This window comes from Halichoerus grypus, chromosome 8 (genome assembly GCF_964656455.1).
Source record: "Halichoerus grypus chromosome 8, mHalGry1.hap1.1, whole genome shotgun sequence".
Taxonomy (NCBI): domain Eukaryota; kingdom Metazoa; phylum Chordata; class Mammalia; order Carnivora; family Phocidae; genus Halichoerus; species Halichoerus grypus.
The window spans coordinates 39,690,898-39,712,955 of record NC_135719.1 but is presented as its reverse complement, the minus strand read 5'-3'; the positions used below and the strand labels follow the sequence as shown (position 1 = coordinate 39,712,955).

The window sequence follows — 22,058 nt, the reverse complement described above, 5'->3', positions numbered from 1 at the left end:
GAAAAGCAGTTCTAAGAAGGACGTTTATAGCAATACAGGCCTATCCCAAGAAGAAAGAAAAATCTCAAATAAACAACTTAACCTTATACCTAAAGGATCTAGAGAAAGAACAACAAACAAAACCTAAAACCAGAAGGAAGGACATAATAAAGATTAGAGCAGAAATAAATGATATAGAAACCAAAAAGACAATAGAACATATCATTGAAACCAGAAGCTGGTTCTTTTTGAAAAGATCAATAAAATTGATAAACCTCTGCCAGCCTCAAAAAAAGAGAGGACTCAAATAAACAAAATCACAAATGAAAAAGGAGAAATAATAACCAACAACATAAAATATAAATGACTGTAAGAGAATATTATGACAAATTATATGCCAATAAATTACACAAACTTAAAAGAAATGGATAAATTCCTAGAAACATATGACCTACCAAAACTGAAGCAGGAATAGAAAATTTAAACAGACTGATTATCAGGAATGAAATTGAATCAGTAATAAAAAACCTCCCAACAAACAAAAGTCCAGGACCAGACAGTTTCATAGGGGAATTCTATCAAACATTTAAAGAAAAGTTAATACCTACTCTTCTCAAACTTTTCCAAAAAACAGAAGAGGAAGGAAAACTTCCAAATTCATTCTGTGAGGCAAGCATTACCCTGATACCAAAATCAGATAAAAGACACCACAAAAAAGGAAAACTAGAGGCCAGTATCTCTGATGAACACACATGCAGAAATCCTGAACAAAATACTAGCAAACTGAATCCAACAATATGTTAAATCATTCACCACTGGGGCGCCTGGGTGGCTCAGTCATTAAGCATCTGCCTTCGGCTCAGGTCATGATCCTGGGGTCCTGGGATCGAGCCCTGTATCGGGCTCTCTGCTCAGCGGGAAGCCTGCTTCTCCCTCTCCCACTCCCCCTGCTTGTGTTCCCTCTCTCACTGTCTCTCTCTGTCAAATAAATAAATAAAATCTTAAAAAAAAAAAATCATTCACCACAATCAAGTGGGATTTATTCCCAGGATGTAACGGTGGTTCAATTTTCACAAATCAATCAATGTGATACATTGCATCAATAAGAGAAAGGATAGGAGCGCCTGGCCTGGCTCAGTTGGTCGAGCATGTAACTCTTGATTTTGGGATTGTGAGTTTGAGCCCCACATTGGATGTAGAGATTACTTAAAAATAAAATCTTAAGGAAAAATAAGAGAAAGGATAAAAAACATATGATCATTTCAATAGATGCAGAAAAAACATTTGATAAAGCACAATATCCACTTATGATACAAACTCTCAACATAGCAGGTTTACAGGGAATATACCTCAATGTAATAAAGGCCTTATATGAAAAATCCACACCTAACATCTTACTCAATTGGGAAAAACAGAGCTTTTCTCCTAAGGTTGGGAACAAGAAAAGGATGTCCACTTTCACCACTTTTATTCAACACTGTGCTGGAAGTCCTGGCCACAGCAATCAGACAAGAGAAAGAAATAAAAGTCATCCAAATTGGTGAGGAAGAAGTAAAACATTTACAATTTGCAGATGATATGATAATATATATATAGAAAATGCTAAAGACTCCAACAACAACAACAAAAATACCAGAACTAACAAATGAATTCAATGAAGTCACAGGATACAAAATCAATATATGGAACTCTGTTGCATTTATATACACTAATAATGAAGTAGCAGAAGAGAAATCAAGAAAAACAATCCCATTTACAACTGTACCCAAAATAATAAGATACACAGGAATACACTTAACCAAAGAGGTGAAAGGTCTATACTCTGAAAAGTATAAAACGGTGATGAAAGAAATTGAAGTTGATACAAAGAAATGGAAAGACATTCCATGCTCATGATTGGAAGAACAAATATTGTTAAAATGTCTATACTACCCAAAGCAATCTACACATATAATGCAATCCCTATCAAAATACCACCAGCATTCTTCACAGAACTAGAACAAACAATGCTAAAATTTGTATAGAATCACAAAAGACCCCAAATAGCCAAAGCAATCTTGAAAAACAAAAACAAAACTGGAGGTATCACAATTCCAGACTTCAAGTTATATTACAAAGCTATTGTTATCAAAACAGTATGGTACTGGCACAAAAACAGACACATGGATCAATGGAACAGAATAGAAAGCCCAGAAATAAACCCACAATTACATGGTCAATTAATCTTCTACAAAGAGGCAAGAATATGCAATGGGAAAAAGAGTCTTTTCAACAAATGGTCTTGGGAAAACTGGACAACTACATGCAAAGGAATGAAACTGGACCACTTTCTTACACCATACACAAAAACAAACTCCAAAATGGGTTAAGGACCTAAATATGTGACCTGAAAGCATAAAAATCCTAGAAGAGAAAACAACAGGCAGTAATTTTTCTGACATTGCTCATAGTAACATCCTTCTAGATATGTCTCCTGAAGGGAAACAAAAGCTAAAATAAACTATTGGGACTACATCAAAATAAAAACCTTCTGCACAGTGAAGAAAACAATCAACAAAACCAACCTATTCAATGGGAGAAGATATTTGCAAATGACATATCTGACAAAGGGTTAGTATCCAAAATATACAAAGATCTAATACAACTCAACACCAAAAGCCCCAAATAATCTAATTGAAACACGAGCAGAAGACACGAACAGACCTTTCTCCAAAGACATCCAGATGGCCAACAGACATATAAAAATTTGCTCAACATCATCATCAGTGAAATGTAAATCAAAACCACAATGAGATATCACCTGACATCGATCAGAATAGCTAAAATACAAAATTCAAGAAACAAGTGTTGGTGAGGATGTGGAGAAAAAGAACACTTGTGCACCGTTGGTGGGAATGCAAACTGGTGCAGCCACTGTGGAAAACAATATGGACTTTCCTCTAAATGTTAAAAATAGAACTACCCTGTGATCCAATAATCACATTACTGAGTATTAACCCAAAGAATGTGAAAACAGTAATTTGAAGGGATATATGCACCCCTATGTTTACTGCAGCATTATTGACAATAGCCAAACTATGGAAGTAGCCTAGTGTCCATCAATAGGTGAATGGATAAAGAAGATGTGGTATATATATACAATGGAGTATTATTCAGGTATAAAAAGAATGAAATCTTGCCATTTGCAATGACATGGATGGAACAGGACAGTATAATGCTAAGCAAAATAAGCCAGTCAGAGAAAGACAAATATATGATTTCATTCATGTGGAATTTAAGAAACAAAGCAAACAAGCAAAGGAAAGGAAAGAGAGAGAGAGGCAAACCAAGAGACAGACTCTTAACTATGGAGAACAAACTGAGGGTTTGTTTGAGGGGAGGTAGTGGGGGGATGGATGAAATAGTTGAAGGGGATTAGGAGTGCACTTGTCTTGATGAGCACTGAGTAATGTATGGAAGGTTGGGTCACTACATTGTACACCTGAAACTAATATAGCACTGTATGTTAAAATAAACACTGGAATTAAGATAAAATTGATCCATTCACATCTCCTGAGCGGGGAGAGGGGTAAGAAAGAAGCCAGCCCCCTAAAAATATCTAACCTACAGGAGCAAAGATAAGAATTATATCCAATCTCTCCTGAGAAAGTATGTAATCAAGAGAGGGGATGAAATATTTGAAGCGTTGAGAGAAAAAAAACCCAACAGCCTAGATTTCTGTACCCTGTGATATCATATTACAAAAGTGAAGGAGAAATAGACTTTCACAGACAAAGAAAAATTGAAGGAATTTGTTTCCAGTAGACTGCCTTGAAAGTAGTACTTGAAAGTGAAACAAACAAACAAAAGTTCTTCAGAAAGAAGAAAAAAACAATACTGGTAACTTGGACCCACATAAGGAAAGGAAGACCACTGGAGAATTGAGGACAAAATAAAAATGTTTATTTTTCTTATTCTTAATTGATCTAACAGATAACAGCTTGTTTAAAGTAATAATACCAACAGTGTATTTGATTATGCATGCTTACACACACACACACACACACACACACACTCTTATGTAAAATAAATGACAGTAATGATACAAGGGATGGGAGAAAAGAATTAGAGGAGTATTTTGCTATTATATGGTACTTGAACTACCCATGAACGTAGCAGTGTTATTTGAAAGTGGACTTGGAGTAGTTTTAAATGCATATTGCAAACTCTAGGGCAACAACTTAAAAAAGTAAAAATAGAAAGAGAATTGATACGGTAAGAAGAGAGAGAAAATGGAATCATATAAAATGCTTAATTAAAACCACCAAAGGCAGAAAAAGTGTAGAAGACAAAAAAAAAAAAAAAGGAACAAAGAACAATGTCAACAAATAGAAACCAGTAACAAAGATGATAAATATTAATCCAACTATATCAATTATCACCTTACATGTAAATGTTCTAAATACACCAATTAAAAGACAATGATGGTTAGAGTGAAAGAGTGACTGAAACACAAGTTTCAGCTATACGTTTTCTATAAAGAACCCACTTTAAATATAAAGACACATATACATTAAAAGTGAAGGAACGGGAAATGATACTACATCAATTAAAAGAAAGCAAGAGTAGCTATATTAATTTCAGACAGAGCAGACTTCAGAGCAAAGAAAGTCATCAGGAATAAAGAGGGGCATTACATAATGCCAGGGGGCAATACTCAAGGAAGACATAATAATTTTTAATGTTTATATGTCTAACTACAGAGGGTCAAACATGTGAAGCAAAAACTGATAGAAGTGTAAGGAGAAACAGATGAATCCACAATTATAGTTGGAGACTTTAACACCCCTCTAACAGAAATAGACATTTCAAGAAGATAGAAAATCAGTAAGGTCATAGTTGAACTCAAAAGTACCACCAATCAACTGGATATAATTGTTATCTGTAGGACTACTTAATCTAACAATGGTAGATTACACATTTTTCTCAACATGGCACATTCACCAAGATAGACCAAATTCTGGGCCATAAAACATACCTTAATTTAAAAGACTAGAAATCATATAATGTCTACTTTCAGACCACAATGAAATAAACCCAGAAATTAGTAACAGAAAGAAGGCTGGAAAATCCTATAATACTTGGAAATTAAACAACACACTTATAAGTAACACATGAGTCAAAGAAGAAATAAAGAGAAATTTAAAAATATTTCGAATTAAAAGAAAATGAAAATAGAACTTGTGAAAATTTGTGGGATGCAGCAAAAGCAGTGCTTAGAAGTAAATTTACAGCACTGAATGCATATACTAGAAAAGAAGAAAGATCTAAAATCAATAATCTAAGCTTCCACTTTAGGAGACTGGAAAAAGAAGAGCATATTAATTCCAAAGTAAGCAGGAAATAAGATATAATAAAAATTAGAGCAGAAATCAGTAAAATTGAAAATGGGAAATCAATCAAGAAAATCTACAAAACCAAAAGGTGGTTCTTTGAATAGATCAATAACATTGTTAAGCCTCTGGCCAGGCTAAGAATAAAAAAGACACAAATTATCAATGTCAGAAATGAAAAGGGGACACTACTACAGATCTCACGGACATTAGAAGGATAATAAAGGAATATGATGGACAACTTTATGCCCACAAATTTGATAACCAAGATGAAATGGACCAATTCTTTGAAAGATACAATCTGCTCAAACTCACAAAGTAAGAAATAGATTATCTGAATAGGTCTATATCTAATAAATAAATTGAATCAGTAATTAATAACCTTCCAAACTAGAAAGCACCAGACCCAGATGGGTTTACTGGAGAATTCTACCAAACATTTAAGTTAGAAACTATACTAATCCCCTACAAACTCTTTCAGAGAACAGAAGCAGAGGGAATACTTCCTAATTCATTCTGTGAGGCCAGCATTATCCTAATAACCAAAGACATCAAACACAAAAAAATATAGACCAATACTTCTCATGAACATAGAGGTAAAAATCCTCAACAGAATATTAGCAAATTGAAGCAAACTACGTATAAAAAGAATTATACACCATGACCAAGTGAGATTTATCCCAGGTATGTAACGCTGGTTCAACATTCAAAAATTAATGCAGTCCATCACATCAAAAGGATAAAGAACCACCACCACATGATCAGATACAGAAAAAGCATTTGATAAAATCCAACACCCATTCATGCTAAAAATTCTCAGCAAACTAGGAATAGAAGAGAACTTCTTCAACTTGATAAAGAACATCTACAAGAAACCTAGAGCTAACATCATATTCATGGTGAGAAACTCGAAGCTTCTCCTCTAAGATCAGGGATAAGGCAAAGATGTCCACCCCCCACCCCAAAAGCTTTCCAACATCATAGTGGAAGTCTTAGCTAATGTAATTAAGACATGAAAAGGAAATAAAAAGTATATAGATTGGGAAGGAAGAAATAACTCTGTTTACAGATGACATGGCTGTCTATGTAGAAAATCTGAACAAATTAACAAAAACTCCTGAAACTAATAAGCGGGTATAGCAAGGTTGCAGGATACAAGGTTAATATGTAAAAGTTAACTACTTTCCGGGGTGCCTGGGTGGCTCAACTGGTTAAGCATCTGACTCTTGGTTTTGGCTCAGGTCATGATCATAGTGCTGTGAGATCGAGCCCCATGTTGGATCCATGCTTAGCTCGGAGTGTGCTCTTCCCTCTCCTTCTGCCTCTCCCCCAGCTCGTGCATGTTCTCTCTCTCTCAATAAATAAATAAAATATTTTTTAAAAAGTTAACTGCGGGGCACCTGGGTGGTTCAGATGGTTAAGCGTCTGCCTTCGGCCCAGGTCATGATCTCCAGGTCCTGGGATCCAGTCCCACATCGGGCTCCTGGCTCAGTGGGGAATCTGCTTCTCCCTCTCCCTCTGCCTCTTCCCCTGCTCATGCTCTCTCTCTGTATCTCTCTGTCTCAAATGAATAAATAAAATCTTGAAAAAAAAGTTAACTGCTTTGCTGTATACCAGCAATGAACAAGTGGGATTTCAAATTAAAAACATATTACCATTTATACTAGCATCCCCCAAAATGAAATACTTAGGTATGAATCTAACAAAATATCTGTAAGTCCTATATGAGAAAAACTATAACCCTGATGAAAGAAATCAAAGAAGTAATAAATAAGTGGAGAAATAGTCTAAGTTAATGAACAGGAAGACTCAATACTGTCAAGATGCCAGTTCTTCCCAGCTTGATCTATGGATTCAACTCAATTCCAATAAAAATCCCAGCAAGTTATTTCATGGATATAAAAAAGCTGATTCTAAAGTTTATATGGAGAGGCAAAAGACCGAGAATAGCCAACTCAATACTGAAGGAGAACAAAGTTGTGAGACCAACATTTCCTAACTTAAAGATTTTCTATTAAGTTACAATAATCAAGATAGCGTGGTACTGGTAAAAGATCACTGAATAGAGAGCCCAGAAATAAACCCATATAAATACATTCAACCCATCTCTGACGAAGGAGCAAAGGCAATACAATGAAGCAAAGACTGTCTCTTAACAAATGGTGCTGGAAAAACCAGACATGCCAAAAAAAAAAAAAAAAAAAAGAAAGAAAGAAAGAAAAGAAAGAAAGAAAAAAAAAAGAATCTAGACACAGACCTTAAACCCTTCACGAAAATTAACTGAAAATGGATCAGAGGGGCGCCTGGGTGGCTCAGTTGGTTAAATGTCTGCCTTCAGCTCAGGTCATGATCCCAGGGTCCTGGGCTCTCTGCTTAGTGGAGAGCCTGCTTCTCCCTCTCCCTCTGCCTGCCACTCCCCCTGCTTATGCTCTCTCTCTCTGTCAAATAAATAAATACAATCTTTTTAAAAAATGGATCAGAGACCTAAATGTAAAGTGCAGAACTACAAAATTCGTATAGGATAACATAGGAGAAAATCCAGATGACCTTGGGTATGACAGATAGAACAACAAAGGCACGATCCATGAAAGAAAGAACTGATAAACTGGACTTCGTTATAATGAAAAACTGTTCTTCTGAAAAAGACAATGTCAAGAGAATGAGGAGACAAGCAGACAAGCCACAGATTTTGAGAAAGTATTTGCAGAAGCCACATCTGACAAAAAATGTTATCAAAAATATACAAAGAACTCTTCAATCTTAACAGTAAGAAATAAAGAACTCATTTAAAAAATGGGCAAAAGACTTGAACAGACTCCTCACCAAAGAAGATATACAGATGGCAAGTATCCATATGAAAAGATGTTCAATATCACCTGCCATTAAGGAATTGAAAATTAAAACAACAATGAGGGGCACCTGGGTGGCTTAGTCATTAAGTGTCTGCCTTCGGCTCAGGTCATGATCCCAGGGTCCTAGGATTGAGCCCTACATCAGGCTCCCTGCTCAGTGGGAAGCCTGCTTCTCCCTCTCCGACTCCCCCTGCTTGTGTTTCCTCTCTCGCTGTGTCTCTGTCAAAAAATAAATAAAATCTTAAAAAAAATAATAAAACAACGAGATACCAATACATAGCTATTAAAATGGTTAAAATCCATAACACTGATAACACCAAATGCCGATGTGGATTTAGAACAACAACTCTATTCACTGCTGGTGGGAATGAATGCAAAAATGATATAGCCACTATGGAAGACAGTTTGGTAGTTTCTTAAAAACTATATTCTTACCAACAATTGAGTTCCTTGGTATTTACCCAAAGGAACTGAAAACTTACGTCTGCTAAAAACCTGCACATGAATGTCTACAGCAGCTTTATTCATAACATCAAAATTTGGACGCAACTATGTCTTTCAGTTGGTGAGTGGATAAACAAACTGCAGTACATCCCGATAATGGACTGTCATTCAGTGCTAAAAATAAATGAGTTATCATGCCATGAAAAGACATGGAGTAAACTTAAATGAATATTACTAAGTGAAAGATGTCAATCTGAAAAGGCTACATACTATATGATTCCATCCATATGACATCCAGATTAGGCAAAATATGGAAACAGTAAAAAGATGAGTGACTGCCAGGATTAGAGGGGAGGCAGGGGTGAACAGACAGAACACAAAGGATTTTTAGGGTCGTGAAACTACTCTGCACACTACTACAATTGTGGATACATATCATACATTTGTCAAATCCCATAGAAGGTACAACACCAAGAGTGAACCCTGATGGAAACTAGGGTTTTGGGTGATGATTATGTCAATTAAGCTCACTGACTGTAACAAATGTATGATGTTGGTTGGAGATGTAGACGGTGGAGGAGATTGTGGCATGTGTGAGGACAGGGAATATGTGGGAATTCTTTGTACTTTCTGATTGATTTTGTTATGAACCTAAAACTACTATAAAATATAAAGTTTATTAATTAAAAATTACCATAAATATTATATATTTAATATGTTATAATTATACAATTTATAATAAGATAGTCCTGTTATAAACATGCTTAAGAATAAATACAACCGATTTTGATATGCATGCAATTTAACCAGAGTAGGTGAAAGCACAAAGACTTACTAGAGAATAGTCTACCAGCTGTGAACATTAAGCTACAAGCAGTCAGCAGGCTGTAGGCATTAATCAATATGTTTTACAGAGGGAATAAGAACACTGGCTAATCCCATTAGGCAGTTAACTGGGGTTCAGTTAAGTGAAATTCAGTTAAGAACTCTTTCACTGTAGGTTTTGATATGGTAGATGAGAAGGAAAAAGATAATTAAATACTTCTTTGGGTGGGGTAGTTAGTATGGGGGAGATAACTGGAATATACATATAAAGCTTAGGGTTACTTTAAGAAAAGGGCATAATGAGGTATGTGTCTAGCTGGGGGTTAGGTGGGAGTGTGCAGAAAATATGGCTCTCTATTCCTAAAATGCAGAGCCTAGGCTCGTGTAAGTATAAATATTATTAATTTATATATATACATTTTTAAGATTTATTTTTTTTAGAGAAAGAATGTGAGCAGAGGGAGAGGGAGAACCTTCAGCAGACTCCCTGGTTGAGTGTGGAGCTGGATCTCAAGACCCTGAGATTGACCTGAGCCAAAATCAAGAGTTGGACGCTTAATCGACTGAGTCACCCAGCTGCTCCTATTATTAATTTTTAAAAATTTTGGTAGGGTAGTGTAGGAATTATTTTTTTTAATTTTTAAAAAAGATTTTATTTATTTGTCAGAGAGAGAGAGGGGGCAGGGGCACAAACGGGGGAGCGCCAGGCAGAAGGAGAAGCAGGCTCCTTGCTCAGCAGGGAGCCCGATGCAGGACTTGATCCCAGGACCCTGGGATCATGATCTGAGCCGAAGGCAGACGCTTAACTGACTTGAGCCACCCAGGAGTCCCGGTACTGTAGGAACTAAACAATAAAGAAAAGGATTCATTCACTCAACAAATATTTATTATCTAACATTCTAGGCACTTCCTGTGTACTGGGATACAAGTAGTGATCAAACAGGACAAAATCCCTGCCCTCACACAGCTCACAGGACACTGGAACAGATAGACAAAAAACAAGATTAAAAACAAGTAAAATGAATAATGTCACATAGTGATGAGTACTAAGAAAAAAACAGAGCCAGTAAAGAGGAGAGGAAGAGTTCAAGGGAAGAGGGTGTCTGGAATTTTATTTTATTTTATTTTTATTTATTTATTTGACAGAGAGAGACACAGCGAGAGAGGGAACACAAGCAGGGGGAGTGGGGGAGGGAGAAGCAGGCTCCCCGCCAAGCAGGGAGCCCGATGCAGGGCTCGATCCCAGGACCCTGGGATCATGACCTGAGCCGAAGGCAGACGCTTAACAACTGAGCCACCCAGGCGCCCCGTGTCTGGAATTTTAAATAGAGGCCAGGAAAGACTTCCCTGAGGCCTGAAGGAGATGCAGGAGAGAGCGATGCATGTCTGTGAGGACAGAGCGGCCAGGGCGGGGCGAACACCTAGTGCAAAGGAGAATACTGAATGTGCCCGAAGGAGGCAAATGTGGCTGGACAGAAATAGGGGCAAAAACAGTAGATGAGGTCTGAGAGCTAATAAGGGCTCTCATAGGGCATTGTATAGGGCTTTGTAAGTCACAGTAAGGACTTTGGCTTCTTACTCTGAGATGAGAAGCCACTAGAGGTTTTGAGTAAATAAGACACGCTATCTAACATTTTTATAGGACCACTCTGGCTGCTGTTTTGAGAACAGAATGAAGGGTAGAGAGGGTCAAGGGCGGAACAAGGAGTTCATTTGGAAATCTACTGCAATAATCCATCTGAAAGATGATGGTGGCTTGGATCACAGTGGCAGCAGTGGAGGTGGTGAGAAGTGGTTAGATTCTTGACTTGAAGGTAGAACTAATTTCTCAGTTCAAAGTAACTGAAAAAAAAAACTAGGACTAAAATCTATAAGCTGTGGCCTGCATATATTTCAACTGTAGACTCATAACCTGTTTAGTGATAAATGGTGGGCTCTCCTAGCAATATACTACTTGCAGTTTTTGTGAAGTTAAATATTGTACAGTGTTTTTTGGGGTCACAAAGGACATAATCCAGCCTCATTTAATGCAAGTGCTTGTAGAGTTTCACCAATATTTCACCAACAAATATTTCTTGAGCACCTTTACTGTGTGACTAAGATTATGCTTGGTGTCAAGCGGTACGTAGGTTTGCTTTACAGAATTTTACAGTCTCTTATGGTCCTTGGTCTAGAGAAACTATTCTCAAAACAACAAGAAGTGGGGGAAAGAGGCCAGAATTAGAAACAAACATAAATCTTCCATCTCTGTCTGTGATTTTTTTGAAGTAAAAGTTTTGCAAACTTTTGAGTCAGATATTTTCTTTTAAAAACATGGAAGTATTAGATCATCAAAAGAAACAGAGCACTGTTTAGATTTCCTTCTAGACAGTTTGATTACTGTACGTGAATTTCCCCCCCACAATGGAACCTTGATGGAGAATTGTTTTCATTAGGACACAATATGTGTTATGAGAAAAAAGAAAACCCCAAACATCTAGAAATAGTGTTTCGTATCGGGTGTAAAGCACAGCAATAACATAGGGAAAATACCTCTTCCAAAGCAAGAATCTGACATTTTACAAGCAGGGTGTTGCCTTTTGAGTTCACAGTCCACCTATCTGGTTTTTTCATGGTGGATGGTGGGTCCCAAGTGGCCCTTCCTACACAGGCTATCTAAGCACTGCTTTTATTATTAGTAAACAAGGAGATAACTGCCTAAGTAAGACAACTTCTGGCCCAGTACCGGAACTAAGAGTTAAAGTAATCCAATAAAACTTGGCATTACTTTCTCTGGATAGAGTACTTTGCCAAACAATTTCCTGGGACACTTGGGTACTATGAAACAGTAAAACGGTGGATGTGTATGAGGTGGGGGGAGGAGGGCTGGGAGGAAGGTGGGGAAGAGCAACACCATAACGGGCATACTCCTGGTAGGAGGTCATATGATATACAAAAAGGTGTTTTCAACAACATGCAATGTTATAATCTAATTTTACATTTGGAAAACCAAAGCAATCAAGTATACAAAATACAGAAAGTTAATGTTCTTGTTTGGTGAAGACACATATTTTTTCACTTACTTCTTGGTGATTCTCATGGAGGGTATACTAGAATAGAGGAATTTTATGTTTATCAAGAGGGGAAATGAGTTTTAAATGAGTTGGAAATCAGTTTTAAAGCTGAAAAATAAGGTCTTTCACAGTTTATTATATGTAACTATGATATGCATTGAAGACACAGAGTTAAATAAGATTGACAAGAAATTCTTGTCCTTTTACAGTTGATGACGTAGTGAGGGACAGATGGACAAACAGTAAAAAAATGTAAAGGTTGTAGCTGATGTGTGTAAAGATATTTATTTAAATCTGAGAGAAAAACAGGGAAGAGACAGATGAATTGAACAGATGGAGTGACCAGCTAACTGCTCATTATCATAATAAATTCACAGATGCATTGGAGATCTGAAGGCAGCAGAAAATACCAGCTAAGTAAATGCCTGGGACGGAACACTTAGTGAAGGGTACTCACATGTTTGGAATCCAGTTTCATATCAGAGAGGTAGACAGAATTCCTTTCTTGCTCTAAAACAAAATGGTTCAAGCCTAGAATCTGAGGAAAGCAATATATGAGAGAGCAGAAGAAACAAAGGTCGCTAGTATTTTGAACCAAACAAAAACTTACTAGTTAACAGTTCTAGGGGAAGGGTCCTTATTGGTTCAAAGAACAGTGCTCCTCTATTTTCTTTTATTTTACACTGTTCTCTTCAGCTCAAACCTGCAGCTGTGAAACAAGACTGCAAAGAAGAGATGGAAAGAATGTTCCTTTCTATTACAGGCAACAACTCCGAAACCTTCTACCCTTTCAAAGCCGATGAATACTAAAAGATGACATGTTTTGAGAAGGAAAATTGGAGATCATTTATAAAAACTATAGTGTAAAAAAAAAGGAAAGAGACTCCATCAAAGTGTTCTTCATTTTAATCAACTGATAAATTAAATTCTCTTCCTAGGAAGAATTCCTAAAAGAAAAACAGAGAGCTTTGGGTAGCAGGGAATTTTTCTTCAGCCAAAAGTTGAAGACAAAAAACAAAACAAAACAAAACCCCAAAACATTTTAGTTGCAGGGAGGCCAAGCAGTAATAGTCTTCATTACTTTGAACAGTAAAATGAAATTCAGTTTTCCCCACAAAACAAATAAGACACAATTGTAATGTGCTTAATAGAACAGTTTCAACTAAAAAGGAAAAAATTTAAAACAGAATTATATTTCTATATTTTGATTTTAAATCTTAAATCTTCACAATGCTCAGGGCTTCAGAAAGTAAATCAAATGGTCCCCAAATTCAACTTTGACATATTTAATGCTCCAGAAGTACAGTTTCCTAGGAACATTGTTCCTTTAAATACCCTACCCAATATGATAAGGCTTTGCCCTTCATACACAGAACCTCTAGGCTCTCACCGACCCAGGCAATTCCGACCAAGTGTTTGGATGTTATCTTTCTGTTTTATTATAAGCTACTCATTTCATTTCCTTTTTTTTTTTTTTTTAAGATTTTATTTATTTATTTGTCAGAGAGAAGAGAGAGCACACGCAGGGGGAGCGGCAGGCAGAGGGAGAGGGAGAAGCAGGCTCCCCGCTGAGCAGGGAGCCCGATTCGATTTGAGGCTTGATCCCAGGACCCTGGGATCATGACCTGGGCTGAAGGCAGACACTTAACCAATTGAGCCACCTAGGTACCCCTTGTTTCCTTTGTTTTTAGGTGAAAAAAAGGGAAACAAACTGAGGATTTCAGAAGGGACGGGGGTGGGGGATGGGGTAACTGGGTGATGGGTATTAAGGAGGGCATGTGCTGTGATGAGCACTGGGTGTTATACACAACTAATGAATCGTTGAACACTACATCAAAAACTAATGATGTACTATATGGGGGCTAACTGAACATAATGAAAAAAACCCCACATTATCAGGTGCCTGGGTGGCTCAGTTGGTTAACCGTCTGCTTTGGGCTCAGATCATGATCTCGGGGTCCTGGGACCAAGCCCCGCATCGGGCTCCTTGCTCAGTGGGGAGTCTGCTTCTCCCTTTCCCCCTACCCTCTCCCCCCACACCCTGCTTGTGCTCGCTCTCTCTTAAATAAATACATAAATAAAATTCTTTAAAAAAAATAAAACCACATTATCTGTAACTCTAATTGAGGAGTAACCAGACTAATTATAGCACCTCAAAGATTCTTGGTGTGTATTTACTAAAATCTGACAAATCTGTATTTCCAGAGTTGCCTATTGCTGTTCAAAGACTCACTTGTCTAGTAAGGCAGGACTAGGTCTCAGGGAGTAAGAATGTGCAGAATGATTTATTTTGCTCCTCTTTCTGCATTAAATGCACCCACTTGTGTTAGTGCAAGTTACTTCTGTCAAGAACAGAAATCCACTGGACCACCAAGCAGAGGCATTATATGATTACCTGCTTTCAATACCTTCATATGTAAAATGGGGCTAATACCTTCTCCATTTAACCCAAAAAGATGTGGTGAAGATCAAATAAATATTTCTTTACGTGCTCTACAAACAACAAAAGAATGTGAAAGCTCTTTTTGCTAATCATGTTACAAAGTTTTCAATGAAATATATATGAGAAAGTATACTATACAGACTATATTAGAAGGCCACATACAAATGAAAAAAAGATTGGAAGGAAACACACCAAAATGCTCAAAGTAATTATGTTAGGGTGGTGGGATTACAAGTAATTACTTTCTACCTTTTGTTTTAACTCCCCAACATCCAGTCATATGGTTATGTTACTTTAAAGAAAGAGGAAAGTGCCATCAAGAATCATAGGCTTCTTAAACTTCAATTTTAATTTCACACACAATACATGAATACAGTTTCTTTTTAAAGTTTGACTACACATAAAGCTAAAATTCTCTTTGACCTGATTCTTCCCACTCCCCTCTCCAGAAAATATACCATTAGAGAAGTTAATAGCTTATTGCTGAAAGGAGCCTTCAAGAGAATTTCTAGTGATATATTCATTCTCTCTCTCTCTCTCTCAAATCAGAATTAGCCCTACAGGGCAGAGAAGAGTAAACATGTCTAGCAGGAAGAGCATGAGGGCACAGTTTGTGAACTTAGCGTTTTATATAAAAAAATTCATTTAAATTCTGCATTCAATTTTATAGAACAGTGTTTAACACATGAATGTTTGAAACTCCAGGAGACCAGGGGAAGGCATCTTGAACTCTTAAAACAATAATACCTTTCCTTATGAGTGCAATACCACATAGCACAGATTAGGTTCACCTTCCTGGCAGATAATGGACACATTCTGATACCGAGAAAAGTAAGTGTGACTTTCTAGTCCTTCTCTACTATACAGCAATATAATGAGAAATTCTACTATTGGCTAGAAATGTATGGTTAACTCAATTTATACTCTGTTATTTTTCCAGATAAAATTACATGACAATACACTGTAATTATCATATAAAAATCCCATTTAATTATGGGAAAATAGTCCATGACCATGAGTTTAATATGGCTTGGCATTTCCCTAAAAGGTTTAATTCTGAAAATTACAATACATCTGAGGTTGATCAATGAATATTCTTATGTCACTGGGAGAAAAAGTAACAAGCTTTTTATAAATAAGTTATCATTTTACTTCTTGCTAATTTATCTTGAGATCTACTTCAAGCAGAATATACTTAATCCATCTTTAATTCCACTATCATCTCTTCCCCTTCAGACTCCAAATCCAGTTAGATGGAAAAGCTCATCATTACAGTGTTTTTCCACAGAAGCATCTTCTCTGGAGGCATTTATTCTTATTACAAAGTCTCTCCAAATATCTAATTTGGTTCTGGGTGTTTAGGAACATTAGCATATTTAAAAGACAAAACTAATAACTTAAAATCAAGATGTACCAATGTGAACTATGAGGAAATTCTATAACAAGTTCCCTCACAATTTTGGGGCAGGGGCAACCAAAGCACCTCAAATTTTTGAGAAAGGATTATGTGCCACATAATATAATCCTTTTTTTCAGGCAGGCAACCTGAGGCAGCAGAAAGAGCTCTGGAGTCAGGGAGTCTGGCTCTGAGTTCAGGCTATGGCACCAAGTAACCAGTCTTCTGGGATCGCTGAACTCCTCCAGCCCCAGTTCCTTCATCGGCTAATGAAGGACAAAATGAATTCAAATTTGTTTGTCACACAATGACAGAACACCATGAAACAGTACATTCAATTAAATGATATGAGTTAAAAACAATTTTATAAACTAGCAGAAAATAGGAATATATTAAAAATTCAATATAAAATCACAACAATGAACATGTATGTACATACACAAACACAAAGTTCTCGAAGCACAGTATGTATTTCTGAATTCTTCTATTAGTATTTTTTGCTGTCTGGAAGTGAGTCATGTTTAAACTGAAGGCTCTGAAATCAGACTGCCTGGATTCAAATGCCATCTTTTATTTTCGGCTACAGAAGTTGGGCAAGTTAATCATCTCTGAACCTGTTCTCTCATCTGTAAATGAGGATAATAATAGTACCTACTATAGAAGTTATTTGAAGAATTAAGCCATGTAAAGCAGGTAGTATGGTATCTATCACATAGTAAAGGCCCAACAACAATAATGATAACAGTAATCGTAGCAAGCACTTATTGAGTGTTTACTAAGTAACAGGTACTATTCTAAGAGTTTTACATGTATTACCCCATTTAATCTTCACAACTACCACCAGGTAGATACTATCATTAGCCCTTATTTTATAGTGAACTATCCACAGAGAAGATAAGTAATGTAATCAAGTTAACTGTGGTAGTCACTATAGCTACTCACAAATATTTTTAGTTTTCCTTTCAAGAACACAGTAAGATTACACCACGGAACTCAAAGGGTCAACTCATAGTAGCAAGAGTCCAAAAGCTATTTTCCATGTTCCCCTCCTCCATTACAGTGACTGTGGTATATCACAATGGAGTTTATGTCCTTGCCTAACTGACCAAAAATAGCATTGCCCCCTGTTAACCCAGTTTGGACAAATAGCATGAGTGAGAAAAAAAGTCACTGAGATCCTGTAGTGGTTTGGTTATTATAGCAATAACCAAGTCTATCTTGATAGTAAATTTCAGATTTGGTATCATAATTATCTACTTATTTGCAGCTAATGCTGAAAGTTTAAGATTTAAATTATGGGAGAAAATAATAAAATTCTACACATTTCTTTTTTTTTTTTTTTGATGCGTGAACCAATGAAAGTTTACCATTATCTAATTTAGTATCAGAATTTAAGAATTATTGGTCAAAATGTCTTCATAATCTTGGGCTAGGCAAAGACTTTTTAAAGAGGAAGCAAAAAGCACTAACCAGAGAAGAGAAAAAATGATGAATTAGAGTTCACCAAAGTTAAGAACATCTGTTCATCAAAGACTATGAGTCTTTCACTTAAGAGTGAAAAAGTAAGCCACAGACTGGAAAATAATATTTGTAACACATATATCCCCTAAAGACTCATATTCAGAATGTATAAAGAGCTCCTACAAATAAATGACCCATTTTTTTTCCAAAGGGAATAAAAATAAGCCAAGTGCTTCATAAAAGAGACCATCCGAATGATCAACAACCATAGAAAAAGACATACTACAACATATTCACCAAAATGGCTAAAATAAAAGACTGACAATACACAGTGCTGGCAAGCATGAGAAGAAACTGAAATTCTCATATGTTGTTAGTGGGAATTTAAATGTGCCCAATCACTCTGGAAAACTGTTTGGCAACAACTGCTAAAATAAACCTATCCTATGAACCAGCAACTGCATTCCTAGTAATATATCCTAGAGAAATGAGAGCTGATGTTCACCAAAAGACATGTAATAAGGATGTGCATGGCCCCATTATTAAAAACAGCCTCAAAATGGAACCAGCCTATGTTTTCATCAACAGTGGCAAGGTACATTATGATGTACTCCCACAATGAAATCAGTGAAACACTTGCACAGATTGAACTACTGCTACATGCAACATGGATGAACCTCACAGACAGAATGATGTCAGAAGAAGCCAGACCCAGAGAGTAAATATTCCATGAATCCATTTACATGATGTTTAAGTAAAGGTAAAACTACTCTTTGGGGACAGAAATCAGCATAGCAGTTATCTGCGGTAGGGGGAGAGAGCTACTGACTGGAGAAAATTCTCCTGAAGTGCTGGAAATATTTGCAGATATATATGCACAAATTCATTGACTTGTTCACTGAAGATTTGTGTACTTTCCTGTAAATACCACAGTTTTAAAAAGTTAAAAGAAAAAAAGGAAGCACTGGTTTAGGTAAGAATTCCAGTACTGAAAGTTCCCACAAAGATCACGAGGTCCAACTATACATCCAAGGCTCAGGTCTCAACCTGAATGTTACTTTTGGGAATGTCTGGAAAGCTCTGATCATTAGGTTTTTCTTTATAATGAACCCCAAACCTATTCCCAAGGAGCTTCCACCCTTGGGTTCTCATTCTACTCTTTTGAGGACAAATAGAACAAGTGTGCTCCCTCTCCTAAATCATATTCTCTCAGTTATCCCAAGACTAATCTGATGCCTGATGAGATTCCTTTCAGCTCTAAAAATTCTAGAATTCTATATTTTTATTAGTCCACATTTCTTTCATTTGCTCTTTCTCTACATCTCTTTCAACCTTTACTTTACTCTTTCAACCAAAGTATTCTAAAGTTAAGCTTCAACCTGAGTAGATAACCAGCTGGTAGATTTTTACTCAAAATGTAAATTTTAAATGGAGGTCAATATTTACAGTATATAGCTGGCCACATCTGTATGCTAATGAGAGCAGGAAGGAACATCTCTCAATGTTTAATACATTAGAATACCAGAGTTCCTTATGAAAGATACCTAGCTCACTTGGATTTGGAGAATGCTTACCATTAAATGTTAAGGCTGGGAAGATGAGAAGTGTATTTTTTAGACAAAGGATAAGTCAAGTCAATGGTGATTATTTTGGCCAGTACATACCAAATAAGGATGAATATATGGAAAACACTGGTTATGCCTAAAGCGATGAATCATAGTGTGCTTCATGAACAAACATAAAAGCATTTCTCTAACCTCAAAGAGCCAACTGAAGCATTCATGGAATTGTGTATTTTAAGGCATTCAAAAGTCTCTACAGAGTAAAGTTTAGGAGATAAATGTAAAACCAGAATGAGATTTTTCTCACACTCAAGATAATGTATGTTCTAGTAGTACTCAGGCATTCTGTTTAAAAGGCACAACACTAAAAGTATGCCTGTATTATCATTTCATACCTATGATTGCCCTTTTACACTGCTACAACCTCGCCTTCAGCTCAGGTCATGATCCCAGGGTCCTGGGATCGAGCCCCACGTCGGGCTCCCCGCTCAGCAGGAAGCCTGCTTCTCTCTCTCCCTCTGACTGCCACTCTGCCTACTTGTGCTCTCTATCTCTCTGTCAAATAAATACACTGCTACAACCTCATATTCTTACCATTTTGTCCTTTATTGAATGGACTAGAACAATAATCAAGACAGACTCAAGATTATCTATAAAATCTGCAATATGAATTATGCAAAATGAAATGTATTCATTTCATGACTATGAGGAAGTTTTGATGTAGAATATAAAGAACAAGAAGGAAGATCTACTAATAGTAATGCTTTATTGTAATCTGGGAGAGGAATTCTTTTTTTTTTAAAATATTTTATTTATTTATTTGACAGAGAGATAGAGCACAAGTAGGCAGAGAGGCAGGCAGAGGGAGAAGGAGAAGCAGGCTCCCAATAGGGAGCCTGATGCGGGGCTCGATCCCAGCACTCTGGGATCATGACCTGAGCTGAAGGCAGCCGCTTAACCAACTGAGCCACCCAGGTGCCCCTGGGAGAGAAATTCTTGCATGGCTATGCTCTTCAAGACTAAAGGTGCCCTGAAATTGATGGTTTTATGGAGCTGGCAGAGAAATATGGATGGATTAAAAGCCTGAAGGCAGTAAAGGTCATCTATCAGACTGAACCAGGGAAATCCTAAACACATCTAAAGATTCTCATCAACAACAATGAACTGAAGGCTTAATCTGCACACTGCTCAATGATGTACTGATCTATAAAGGAGAAAGCTAATGTGCCAGGATATCTGACTGAGTTTAGCATTTGACATCAAACTCTCACACTTTTTTTTTTTAAGATTTTATTTATTTGAGAGAGAGAGAGAGAGAGAGAGCATGAGCAGGGTGAAGGGCAGAGGGAGAAGCAGACTCCCTGCTGAGCAAGGAGTCTGATACGGGGCTCGATCCCGGGACTCCGGGATCATGACCTGAGCTGAAGGCAGACGTTTAACTGACTGAGCCAACCAAGCGCCCCAAACTCTCACACTTTTCTGAACTCTTCTGGAGCTGCCGACTTTTTATTTATCGACTGCTTGGCACTTAAACTCTATTATCAGGAATCTTCCTTTAATGTGCTATAGGCAATTCACACTTAACAGCTATAAAACTGAATCCATAATCTTTTCCTCAAAATCTGTTCCATCCCCCATGTTCTCCATGTCAGCTGAGAGTACTCTACTCTGTCACTAAGGCCAAAAACCTGGAGTCCTTTTCAGCATTTCCCCTGGTCTTCCTGCCACAATTAATCCTTCACCAAACCCAGTTGATTCTGTCCTTTCTTCTGTGTTCCTGTTATTACTGTCCCAGTTAAAGCCTTTAGTTTTCTTGGTCTGAGTACTCCCAACAGCCTCCTGCCTGCCTGTCCCTCCTGACTCCAACTTGTTTCCACACAACTACCAGTGATCATTCTAGAATAAAAATCTAATCATGCATATCATTCCTTGTTTAAAGTCATTCAAGAGGGCGCCTGAGTGGCTTAGTCGTTAAGCATCTGCCTTCGGCTCAGATCATGATCCCAGGGTCCTGGGATCGAGCCCCGCATCAGGCTCTGCTTGGCAGGAAGCCTGCTTCTCCCTCTCCCACTCCCCCTGCTTGTGTTCCCTCTCTCGCTGTGTCTCTCTCTGTCATATAAATAAATAAAATCTTAAAAAAAAAAAACAAGTCATTCAAGAGGCTACCCACTGTCTTCAGGTATTTTTACTTTTTTCATTTTAAAATTCTGTTTGAAAGCATAAAAGTCATGCTTGTTTTGAGTCTTTAAAGTTCAAATGTTTTACAATAAGGATACATTACTATATCATTAGAATAAGCAGTAACACTTGGCCCCGTAATAGGGAATGATCACCTTAAACCAGTTTTGGGATCAGGAAAAGGAACATTTAAATGAAATAGAACGTAAGTTTATATGGTCCTTGGGTGGCTCAGGTGAGTGTCCGACTCTTGATTTTGATTTTGGCTCAGGTCATGATCTCAGGGTTGTAAGATCAAGACCCTCGTCAGGATCCCCACTCAGCAGAGAGTCGGCTTGAGGATTCTCTCCCTCTGCCCCTCTCCACACTTGCACTCTCTTCTTCTCTCTCTAAAATAAAAATAAATAAATCTTTTTTAAAAAGTTTAAATTAAAACAATGTATTAAAAACAACTATATCTTCCCTACATCGAATTTATATCTTTAGTACCCTC

The 22,058-nt window shown here is 37.1% G+C and overlaps 1 protein-coding gene across 3 annotated transcripts in view; it reads right to left on the bottom strand.

Moving 5' to 3' along the window:
* Positions 1-22,058, bottom strand: part of HMG20A (high mobility group 20A) — a 76,229-nt gene that overhangs the window by 33,045 nt on the left and 21,126 nt on the right. The window contains exon 2 of one of the 3 annotated variants that reach the window (XM_078079055.1): positions 12,983-13,063. The exons of the other annotated variants lie outside the window; for them this stretch is intronic. The gene's annotated coding sequence lies outside the window, so the exon portion shown is untranslated. The remainder of the gene's footprint in view (positions 1-12,982; positions 13,064-22,058) is intronic. 3 annotated transcript variants of the gene reach the window in all.